Source organism: Natator depressus, chromosome 5, assembly GCF_965152275.1.
Source record: "Natator depressus isolate rNatDep1 chromosome 5, rNatDep2.hap1, whole genome shotgun sequence".
Taxonomy (NCBI): domain Eukaryota; kingdom Metazoa; phylum Chordata; order Testudines; family Cheloniidae; genus Natator; species Natator depressus.
Window position 1 is genome coordinate 23917015 of NC_134238.1, and position 12346 is coordinate 23929360.

General features: G+C 47.1%; 1 pseudogene; it reads left to right on the forward strand.

Moving 5' to 3' along the window:
- The first annotated feature begins 4549 nt into the window (after positions 1 to 4549).
- On the forward strand, positions 4550 to 5881 carry LOC141988081 (uncharacterized; annotated as a pseudogene).
- Positions 5882 to 12346: the final 6465 nt, after the last annotated feature.

The window sequence follows — 12346 nt, forward strand, 5'->3', positions numbered from 1 at the left end:
GGCATTCACCTCCAGGATGCACGTGTCTTTGCCTGGGTCCCTACCCTTGACCGGCAAGATCGAAGAGAATACCATCTGCACCCCCAACTCCTTCACCCTTACTTATTTGCATATTTAAGTTAACAGGAAAGGCAAATTAACAGAAGGATAGCATGGACAGCATGGTGTCTGCACACAGAAGAACAATCAGTGTGGGAGAGGAACTTTAGGGGGCATACGTCAAAGGATACATTTCAGAGGTTGACTAGATTGTAAGAAGAGGAGGGAAAAGATCTCATTGTGTGAGGCACTGTACAAACACAGAACAAAAAGACAGCCCCAGACCCAAAGAGCTTATAGCCTAAGTATAAAATAAGAGACAACAGATGGATACCAACAGAAAGACACTGGAGTATGAGGAAGCAATGAGAAAACAGGAAGATAGGCTGTGGCCTCAGCACACCAGCTACCCTTCAAATATTTCCTCTGTTGCAGACCAAGGGTATGTCTACACTGCAAAGAAAAACATGAGCTGGCCCATGCCAGCTGACTCAGGCTCCTCGGCTCAGGATGAAGGACTGTTTCATGGCAGTATATACTTCTGAGATCCTACCACCTTGGGTCCTAGAGCCCAGGCTCCAGCATGATCCCAGAAGTCTACATGGCAATTAAATAGCTCCTTAGCCACCCGCGGAGTTCTCTTCCCCCCCCCCCCCCAAACTTCAAGTCTCAGGCAGGCAGCCTGCAATGTAAGAGTTCTGCAGAGGAGACAGGAGACCTGCTGCTCCCTTCTTGCGCCCCTGAGGCAGGGAATCAGAATTTTGTTTAAAAGCAGAGTGATTAACAGGTGATTAAGATAAGAAAGGGCTATTATGATGTTTCCTAAAGTTAAATGATCTGTTCCAAGCTTGGTGAACTGCAAAAAGTAAGTAGCCTAAATAATAGAAAAAAGAAAAGGAGTACTTGTGGCACCTTAGATACTAACAAATTTATTTGAGCATAAGCTTTTGTGAGCTACAGCTCACTTCATTGGATGCATTCAGTGTTAGTCTCTAACGTGCCACAGGTACTCCTTTTCTTTTTGCGGATACAGACTAACACGGCTGCTACTCTGAAACCTAAATAATAGAAAGTAATTGTAGATTTTTTTTAAATTGTTTCAATTGTTGTATTCAAGAGGTGGTAACAAAGTTACTAATATCTTTCTTCGAGAAGATAACTGATTTTTTAGACAAAGGAAATGCAGTAGATCTAATTTACCTGTATGTCAGTAAGACATTTGACACAGTTCCACATGAGAAATTATTAGTTAAATTGGAGAAGATGGGGATTAATATGAGAACTGAAAGGTGGATAAGGAACTGGTTAAAGGGAAGAGTACAAGAGGTCATACTGAAAGGTGAACTGTCAGGCTAGAGCAGTGGTTCCCAAACTGGGGTTCGTGAACCCCTGGGGGTTCATGAAATGTTACAGGGGGTTCTCAGGAAAATTCCTTAACGGTGGACAGAGCTATCCCTAGGGACCCTGGGGCCAGCAGCCCGGAGCCCCTGGACTTCCAAGAGCTAAGCAGATCAAAGCAAGCATATCTATCACACTGAGGAGATTTAAACTTCATTTTTAGGAGGGGGACTTGACATTTTAGTGAAAGGGGTTCACAGGTTATTAAGGTTTGGGAACCACTGGGCTAGAGAGAGGTTACTAGAGGAGTTCCTCAGGAAGCAGTCTTGAGAGCAACCTAATTTAATATTTTTATTACTGACCTTGGCTCAAAAAGTGGGAGTGTGCTATTAGTGTGCTGGAGATGACTGTAAGTTGGGAGGTATTGCCAATACGAAGAAGAACTGGAATATCATACAAGAAGATCTGGATGGCCTTGTAAACTGGAGTAATAGAAACGGGATCATATTTAACTGTGCAAAGTGCAAGGTCATGCATTTAAGGACTAACAAGAATTTTTGCAAAAAGCTGGAGGCTTATCAGTTGGAAGTGACAATAGAGGAGAAAGAGCTAGGTGTATTGGTTAATCACAAGACAACTATGAGCTGTCAATGTGATGCGGCTCTGAAAAAGGCTAATGCAGTCCTAGGATGTATCAGGCTAGATATTTCCAGTAGACAGGGAAGTGTTAGTACCATTATACAAGGCACTGGTGAGACCTCATCTGGACCTCATACTGTGTGCAATTCTGGTCTCCCATGTTTAAGAAAAATTAGTTCAAACTGTAACCAGTGCAGAGAAGGGCTACTAGGTTTGATCTGAGGAATGAAAAGCCTATCTTATGAGAGGTTTCAGAGTAGCAGCCGTGTTAGTCTGTATTCGCAAAAAGAAAAGGAGTACTTGTGGCACCTTAGAGACTAACCAATTTATTTGAGCATAAGCAAAATTATCCATGAGAAAAGATATTAAAAAATTATCCAAAATTATCTTATGAGAAAAGACTCAAAGAGCTTGACTTGTTTAGTTAAACCAATAGAAGGCTGAGGGGAGATATGATTACTCTGTATAAATACATCAGAGGGATAAATACCAGGGATGGAGAGGAGTTTTTTAAGTTAAGTGCCAATGTGGACCCCAGAACAAATACATACAAACTGGCCATCAACAAGTTTAAGCTTGAAATTAGGCGAAGATGTTTATCAGAGGAGTGAAGTTCTGGAGCAGTCTCCCAAGGGGAGCCGTGGGGGCAAAAAACATAACTGGCTTCAAGCCTGAGCTTGATAAATTTATAGAAGGGATGGTATGATAGGACTGCCTACAACAGCATGTGGCCCATCGGCAACTGCCTGTAGCAAAAATCCCCAACGGCTGGAGACGGGACACTAGATGAGTTACTACAGAGAATTCTTTCCCAGGTATCTGCTTGGTGGGTCTTTCCCACATGCTCAGAGTCTAACTTATCATCGTATTTGGAATCAGGAAGGAATTTTCATCTGGGTCAGATTAGCAGAGACTGTGGGGGTTTTCACCTTCTTCTGCAGTATGGGGCAGGGTCACTTGCAGGTTTAAACTAGTGTAAATGGTGAATTCTCTGCAACTTGAAGTCTTTAAACCATGATTTGAGGACTTCAGTAACTCAGCCAGAGGTTAAGGGTCCGTTACAGGAATGGGTGGGTGAAGTTCTGTGGCCTGAAATGTGCAGGCGGTCAGGCTAGCTAGATGATCACGATGGTCTCTTCTGACTTTAGTAAGAGTATCTGAGTCAGAATATACATTACAATTTTAAACCTAAGCAGTGTCCCATAAGTAACTTGCCACAAGATGTCAGAACATGTTAGTATTAGATCTGAATGGGTCTAATATTTATTTAATATTTTTCTTTATATAGGAATTAGATACAATGCTCCTGTGAGATAATTTATACGTTATTATCTGCAAAAAAATTATAATTTTCAGTTGCCTAAGTAGCTCCTGGAATCACAGTTAAAGTTGCCTTCCACCCTGAAAAATCTGAAATGGTGCCCCTGTGAGAAGGTACGGAATTTGTCCTCCCCCCACCATGAGTGACCTCATTGGCCTGGCTGGAGCCATCCCCCCAAATATAGAAGACAAACCATGCCTATACCCTTAATCCCAGCCCAGCGAATCTGAGTCAGCTGGCACAGGCCAGCCACAGGTGTCTATGCTGTGTAGACATACCCCAAGATACCAAGATATGCCAAAATGACCTGTGAAAGTGATGTATGGGGAGAAGATGTTTAAGAGGCATTGTAAGATTTGTCCTCCTATTTGTTATTTGAAGATATTTTCTTACAAATATTGTTTAAAGTAACTTACATTAACATAGCCTGTTTGCCTACAGCCACTTATGGGATGTCAGCAGTAGGAGCACACCCTTTTCTTTTTTTTTTTTTTATAGGATAGGAAGTGAGGAATAATTTTTCCACTTGTAATTACAAAGGAAAGTTTATGGAGGCAGGATACCCAAGTTGGAATTTGGGCAGGGACACCAGGATTAACATTATTACTCTTACAAAAACCAGCCGGGGCATCTTTTTTAAAAATTAGTAATCTGGAGGACCCTGCACTTACATTTCTTTGCAAAGAAAGAACCACGGGCTGTGCAGTACCCCTTTGCATTATGCAGCAAAGCAACAGAAAGCCAGTGAAGGGATTTGAAGAGGGGCTGGAGATTATTTTTGCAACAGCATTTTGAACACACTGAGCCTTGGTCTACACTAGGAGTTGAGGTCGAATTTAGCAGTGTTAAATCGATTTAACCCTGCCCCCATCCACATGACAAAGCCCTTTTTTCTGACTTAAAGGGCTCTTAAAATCGATTTCCTTACTCCATCCCCGACAAGGGGATTAGCGCTGAAATCGGCCTTGCCGGGTCGAATTTGGGGTACTGTGGATGCAATTAGACAGTATTGGCCTCCGGGAGCTAAGCCAGAGTGCTCCATTGTGACCGCTCTGGACAGCACTCTCAACTCAGATGAACTGGTCGGGTACACAGGAAAAGGCCAGCAAACTTTTGAATTTCATTTCCTGTTTGGCCAGCGTGGCAAGCTGCAGGTGAGTGCAGAGCTCATCAGCAGAGGTTACCATGCAGAGCTCATCAGCAGAGGTGACCATGATGGAGTCCCAGAATCGCAAAAGAGCTCCAGCCTGGACCGAACTGGAGGTACAGGATCTAATCGCTGTATGGGAAGAGGAATCCGTGCTATCAGAACTCCATTCCAGTTTTCAAAATGCCAAAACATTTGTCAAAATCTCCCAGGGCATGAAGGACAGAGGCCATAACAGGGACCCGAAGCAGTGCCGCATGAAACTTAAGGAGCTGAGGCAAGCCTACCAGAAAACCAGAGAGGCAAACAGCTGCTCCAGGTCAGAGCCCCAAACATGCCACTTCTATGATGAGCTGCATGCCATTTTAGGGGGTTCAGCCACCACTACCCCAGGCGTGTTGTTTGATTCCTTGAATGGAGATGGAGGCAACACGGAAGCAGGTTTTGGGGACGAGGAAGATGATGATGATGAAGTTGTAGATAGCTCACAGCAAGCAAGCGGAGAAACTGGTTTCCCTGACAGCCAGGAACTGTTTCTCACCCTGGACCTGGAGCCAGTACCCCCTGAACCCACCTAAGGCTGCCTCCCGGACCTGCCAGGTGGAGAAGGGACCTCTAGTGAGTGTACCTTTTAAAATAGTATACATGGTTTAAAAGCAAGCATGTTTAATGATTCATTTGCCCTGGCACTCGCAGCTCTCCTGGATGTACTCTCAAAGCCTTTGCAAAAGGTTTCTGAGGAGGGCAGCCTTATTCCGTCCACCATGGTAGGACACTTTACCACTCCAGGCCAGTAGCATGTACTCGGGAATCATTGTAGAACAAAGCATTGCAGTGTATGTTTGCTGGCATTCAAACAACATCCGTTCTTTATCTCTCTGTGTTATCCTCAGGAGAGTGATATCATTCATGGTCACCTGGTTGAAATAGGGTGCTTTTCTTAAGGGGACATTCAGAGGTGCCCGTTCCTGCTGGGCTGTTTGCCTGTGGCTAGACAGAAATGTTCCCCGCTGTTAGCCACGGGGAGAGGGGAGGGGCGAGCCACATGGTGGGGGGAGGCAAAATGCAACCTTGGAACGAAAGCACATGTGCTATGTATGTAATGTTAACAGCAAGGTTTACCATGAAAGAGTGTACCCATTGTTCTATAAAATGTGTCTTTTTAAATACCACTGTCCCTTTTTTTTTTCTCCACCAGCTGCATGTGTTTCAAGGATCACAGGATCTTCTCCTTCCCCGAGGCTAGTGAAGATTAGAAGTCCAAAAAAACGCACTGGTGATGAAATGTTCTCTGAGCTAATGCTGTCCTCCCACACTGACAGAGCACAGACGAATGCGTGGAGGCAGACAATGTCAGAGTGCAGGAAAGCATAAAATGATTGGGAGGAGAGGTGGCGGGCTGAAGAGAGTAAGTGGCGGGCTGAAGAGAGGGCTGAAGCTGAAAGGTGGTGGCAGCGTGATGAGAGGAGGCAGGATTCAATGCTGAGGCTGCTGGAGGATCAAACTAATACGCTCCAGCATATGGTTAAGCTGCAGAAAAGGCAGTGGGAGCACGGACCGCCACTACAGCCCCTGTGTAACCAACCACCCTCCTCCCCAAGTTCCATAGCCTCCTCACCCAGACACCCAAGAATGCGGTGGGGGGGCCTCCGGCCACCCAGCCACTCCATCCCAGAGGATTGCCCAAGCAACAGAAGGCTGGCATTCAATAAGTTTTAAAGTTTTAAACTTTTGAAGTGCTGTGTGGCCTTGTCCTTCCCTCCTCCCCCACCCCTCCCAGTGCTTCTCTCCTCCACCACCCCTCCCAGGCTACCTTGGCAGTTATCCCCCTATTTCTGTGATGAATTAATAAAGAATGCATGAATGTGAAGCAACAATGACTTTATTGCCTCTGCAAGCGGTGATCGAAGGGAGGAGGGGAGGGTGGTTAGCTTACAGGGAAGTACAGTGAACCAAGGGGTGGGGGGTTTCATCAAGGAGAAACAAACAGAACTTTCACACCGTAGCCTGGCTAGTCATGAAACTGGTTTTCAAAGCTCTCTGATGCGCACCGCGCCCTCCTGTGCTCTTCTAACCGCCCTGGTGTCTGGCTGCGCGTAACCAGCAGCCAGGCGATTTGTCTCAACCTCCCACCCCGCCATAAACGTCTCCCCCTTACTCTCACAGATATTGTGGAGCACACAGCAAGCAGTAGTAACAGTGGGAATATTGGTTTCGCTGAGGTCTAACCGAGTCAGTAAACTGCGCCAGCGCGCTTTTAAACATCCAAATGCACATTCTACCATCATTCTGCACTTGCTCAGCCTGTAGTTGAACAGCTCCTGACTACTGTCCAGGCAGCATGTGTATGGCTTCATGAACCATGGCATTAAGGGGTAGGCTGGGTCCCCAAGGATAACTATAGGCATTTCAACATCCCCAACGGTTATTTTCTAGTCTGGGAATAAAGTCCCTTCCTGCAGCTTTTGAAACAGACCAGAGTTCCTGAAGATGCAAGCATCATGTACCCTTCCTGGCCATCCCATGTTGATGTTGGTGAAACATCCCTTGTGATCCACCAGTGCTTGCAGCACTATTGAAAAGTACCCCTTGCGGTTTATGTACTCGCCAGCTTGGTGCTCCGGTGCCAAGATAGGGATATGGGTTCCGTCTATGGCCCCACCATAGTTAGGAAATCCCATTGCAGCAAAGTCATCCACTATGACCTGCACATTTCCCAGGGTCACTACCCTTGATATCAGCAGATCTTTGATTGTGTGGGCTACTTGCATCACAGCAGCCCCCACAGTAGATTTGCCCACTCCAAATTGACTCCCGACTGACCGATAGCTGTCTGGCATTGCAAGCTTCCACAGGGCTATTGCCGCTCGCTTCTCAACTGTGAGGGCTGCTCTCATCTTGGTATTCATGTGCTTCAGGGCAGGGGAAAACAAGTCACAAAGTTCCATGAAAGTGCCCTTATGCATGCGAAAGTTTCGCAGCCACTGGGAATTGTCCCAGACCTGCAACACTATGCGGTCCCACCAGTCTGTGCTTGTTTCCCGGGCCCAGAATCGGCATTCCACTGCATGAACCTGCCCCATTAGCACCATGATGCCCACATTGCCAGGTTCTTTGAGAGAAGTCTGTGTCCATGTTCTCATCACTCTCGTCACCACACTGACATCGCCTACTCGCCCGGTTTCGCTTTGCCAGGTTCTGGTGCTGCATATACTGCTGGATAATGTGCGTGGTGTTTAATGTGTTCCTAATTGCCAAAGTGATCTGAGCGGGCTCCATGCTTGCCGTGGTATGGCGCCTGCACAGAAAAAAGGCGCGGAACGATTGTCTGCTGATGCTCTGACGGAGGGAGGGGCGACTGATGACATGGCTTACAGGGTTGGCTTACAGGGAATTAAAATCAGCAAAGGGGGTGGCTTTACATCAAGGAGAAACAAAAACAACTGTCACACAGAATGGCCCCCTCAAGGATTGAACTCAAAACCCTGGGTTTAGGAGGCCAATGCTCAACCCACTAAGCTACCCCTTCCTCTGGCATTTCAGACAGGACTGAATATCCATTAAAGTTTTCAAGGTGCCCCTGACAGACCTCACCATAACAATTGTCGGCTGTTGATTTCACGGAGGGAGGGAGTGGGGAGCAAATGAATACAAAACAAATCTGGTCTATTTCTTGTTTTGATTCACTCCATCTATCTTTTACATCTTTGGCTGGCAGCAGACGGTGCAATTGGACTGCTAGCCATTCTCATCTCCTGCCTGCTCACCATAAGATGGTACAATAGGACTGCCTGCAGGTCTAAAGAGAATGACCTGGTTGAGTCACTCCTAATTTAGTCCCTGCACCCATGTCTGCTCAGGTGCTCCTGACTGACCTTACCGAGGTGGCCAGGAGCACCTCGGACACGGTGAGGATTGTTTTCAGGCCTATTGCACCATCTGCTGCCACAAGGCAATGGGTTGCTGCTGCTGTGTAGCAATGCAGTACCGCATCTGTCACCACCCAGGAGACATACGGTGACAATGAGCTGAGCGGGCTCCACGCTTGCCATGGTATGGCGTCGGCACAGGTAACTCAGGAAAAAAGGCGCAAAACGATTGTCTGCCGTTGCTTTCACAGAGGGAGGGAGGGCCTGATGACACATACCAGAACCATCCGAAACAATGTTTTTTGCCCCATCAGGCATTGGGATCTCAACCCAGAATTCCAATGGGCAGCGGAGACTGCGGGAACTATGGGATAGCTACCCACAGTGCAACACTCTGGAAGTCGACGCTAGCCTCGGTACTGTGGAAGCACTCCGCCAAGTTAATGCACTTAGAGCATTTTGTGTGGGGACACACAAAATCGACTGTATAAAAACGATTTTTTAATTCTGAAACAACAGCCACTCCCCACGTAGCACATTAGCACCCTCAGGTAAAGGACTTGGCTTGGGACCCGGCTCTTCCAAGCAACAAATCTCACTGGACAAGCTAGAGCCATTACATTTTCATTTCGACTTTGTACCTTTCTGAGTTTTTTTGCTGGGGGAAAGATGGATTGTTAGCATCAGATTCTACATCAGTGGTTCCCAAACTTTTTCTCTTCATGACCCCATTTTCAGATATATTGCTTCCCATGACCCCAGAGAGCATGGACTTTGCACAGCATGACCTCATGCCATACGGAGAATGCCAAATTGCCCTACAAAATGGTGTCATCTGCAGACTGTGACCTCGCATGCACAGTATGTGCAAGATCACTCAGTGTGGAGGACCCCATTTTGTAAAATGGCATCCCTTGGGCACTTGGGATTGCCATGACCTCATCTGCTCATGAAGCAACCCCATTTCGGGTTGTGACCCACAGTTTGGGAACTGCTGTTCTAGTAATGAGGAGAATATAAGTACTAAACAGACCTTCGGGGATTATTGTGTGGAGTTGCATGCTTATTTTCTAAAATACCTTTGCTCTGTTTTTTACCTTCCCCAAATTTTATTTTTTTATAATTTTTTTGTTTTGTTCTGTTTTTCCTTGTATTGCTTAGCAGCCCACTTTAATCTTATAAGCAATTCCATTGGAGTCAGCCCAATCCTTAAAACCACACCTATGACTCCACTGTACTTGCTGGCCAGGCCCACCATCATATGCTCCATAAATGCTGCATGATCCCACCACCTTCCCACCAATCTTCTTCTGCTAGTGATGTAGTCAGACTAGTAGAAAAGAGTGGTGCAGGTTTCTTTTGAGGATGAGGACTGAGAGGTCAGATATAGAGTGATCTATTTGTGAAAAGTGTTCACCCATGGGTGACAGGGTGTTTTTGTCTTTTACCATTATCCTGTGGAGTTCATTCAAGAGCATAGTGATTGTCTGGTTTCACCCACATTGCTGCTATTGGGGCATTTAGTGCTGTCATAAATATAAAGGGAAGGGTAACCACCTTTCTGCATACAGTGCTATAAAATCCCTCCTGGCCAGAGGCAAAACCCTTTCACCTGTAAAGGGTTAAGAAGCTAAGATAACCTCGCTGGCACCTGACCCAAAATGACCAATGAGGGGACAAGATACTTTCAAATCTGGACGGGGAGAACAAAGGGTTCATTTGTCTGTGTGATGATTTTGCCAGGAACAGATCAGGAATGGAATGCAGCCTTACAACTTCTGTAAAGTTAGTAAGTAATCTAACTAGAACATGCGTTAGATTTCCTTTTGTTTAATGGCTGGTAAAATAAACTGTGCTGGATGGAATGTATATTCCTGTTTTTGTGTCTTTTTGTAACTTAAGGTTTTGCCTAGAGGGATTCTCTATGTTTTGAATCTGATTACCCTGTAAGGTATTTACCATCCTGATTTTACAGAGGTGATTCTTTTACTTTTCTTTAATTAAAATTCTTCATTTAAGAACCTGATTGATTTTTCCTTGTTCTTAAGATCCAAGGGTTTGGGTCTGTGTTCACCTGTACAAGTTGGTGAGGAGTCTTATCAAGCCTTCCCCAGGAAAGGGGGTGCAGGGTTTGGGGGGATATTTTGGGGGATGACATCTCCAAGTGGGCTCTTTTCCTGTTCTTTGTTTAAAACTCTTGGTGGTGGCAGCATACTGTTCAAGGACAAGGCAAAGTTTGTACCTTGGGGAAGTTTTTAACCTAAGCTGGTAAGAATAAGCTTAGGAGGTCTTTCATGCAGGTCCCCACATCTGTACCCTAGAGTTCAGAGTGGGGAAGGAACCTTGACAAGTGCACTGGATGAGTGTGGCAGGGGGGACTAGGTCCAGGGGCCCCCTGCTGGAGGTCTCCAGACCTGCATCACCATGTCCCAGATTAGATCAGGTTTCAGACTGGTAGCCATGTTAGTCTGTATCAGCAAAAAGTAAAGGAGTACTTGTGGTACCTTAGAGACTAACAAATTTATTTGAGCATAAGCTTTTGTGGGTTTTAGCCCACAAAAGCTTATGCTCAAATAAATTTGTTAGTCTCTAAGGTGCCACATGTACTTCTCGTTCTTTTTCCAAATTAGATCGGTGAGAAGTTGTCCAGGCAGCCTAGAGTGGCTGCAGAAGAGAGGCCAACAGAGGGGCTGCTGGAGCGACCAATAAGGGGCCAGAAGGGCCAGATAAAAGGCAAGCAGCAGAGCAGAGACTTCAGTTGCCTTGTGGAGCTTGACGCGGGAGGGCCGGGTGCCTGGCTGGCTAGACGAACAGCAGGACTGCAGCTAGCTCACTGCAGAGAGCTCACCAGACAGAACTGAGCCCAGCAAAGGCTACCAAAGACCAGGTGCCTGGCTGGCTGGATAGAATAGCAGCAGAGCTATCGAAAGTCAGTGTGGGTGGGCTGAGCCCGGGGCACTGAGCACAAAACCTGGCCAGACCAGATGAGGGTACTGAGATGGGCCCTCCTGGTCTGGTAGCAGACTGAGCTCAGGGAGGGCTGCTGAAAAGGACACCAGTTGAGGGTACCAAGATGGGCCCTGGTCTAGGTGTCTGAAGAATGTAGTGCCTCTGGGGAAAAGCCTAAGATCTATGGCCCCATACCAGGGTCATGATAAGAATTTGGGACTGTATGCTCCGGAAGGGGGAACAACGTGTTCGGCTCGGCCGGAGGGCTGAGCTGCTGAAGACCAGCCGAGAGAACCACTGGCTGGGGGGAGGGGGAGGGCGGTCATGAGAAAGAACAAAAAAACAAAAGCAAGCTTATACCTAACCGAGAGAAAGGGGGCCATCCATGAGAGGTGGGTGCCCCCCTGTGAAAAGAACTGTGTTTGCAACACAGGCGCTGACTTTCCAAAGTGCTGGGGGGTGCTAGACTCCCGGCTCTGCCTCAGGCCTTCCCCCAAGGCCCCACTTTCACCCCGCCTCTTCCCACCCCCGCTCCACCTCCACCGCCGCAAACCAGCTGATCAAGGTGGGCGGCAGGCACGGGCGCCAGTGAGGGAAGAGGAGGCAATGATCCACAGGGCCTGCTAGTGGGTAAGGGGAGCTGATGGGGGGCTTCCAGTGGGTGCTCAGCACCCACCATTTTTTCCCCATGGGTGCTCCAGCCCCAGAGCACCCACAGAGTCAGCACCTATGCTGTTCAGGCACTACTGGCCAGAGAAAATGGAGCACACAAAAGAGGCTGGTGCTGACCCCGTTACAATGAGGTACACCCCATGTTGTGGTAGGCATGTGTAGGACCCGTGGATCTTGTAAGGTGTGTTTTGGGGGGTGTTGATCATTGTAGCAGCGGAGATACGTCTGCAGGTTTTGCGTCTGTTCTTATAGCAGGGTCTAGTGCTGCTTTGAGTTGGTGTGTCCTGGTCGTGGGGAGCCTGCTTCTGATGATGAACTTGGAGAGATTGCGGAGGGAGAGGGGTTGTTTGAAGGCCAGAAGAGGGGGTTCAG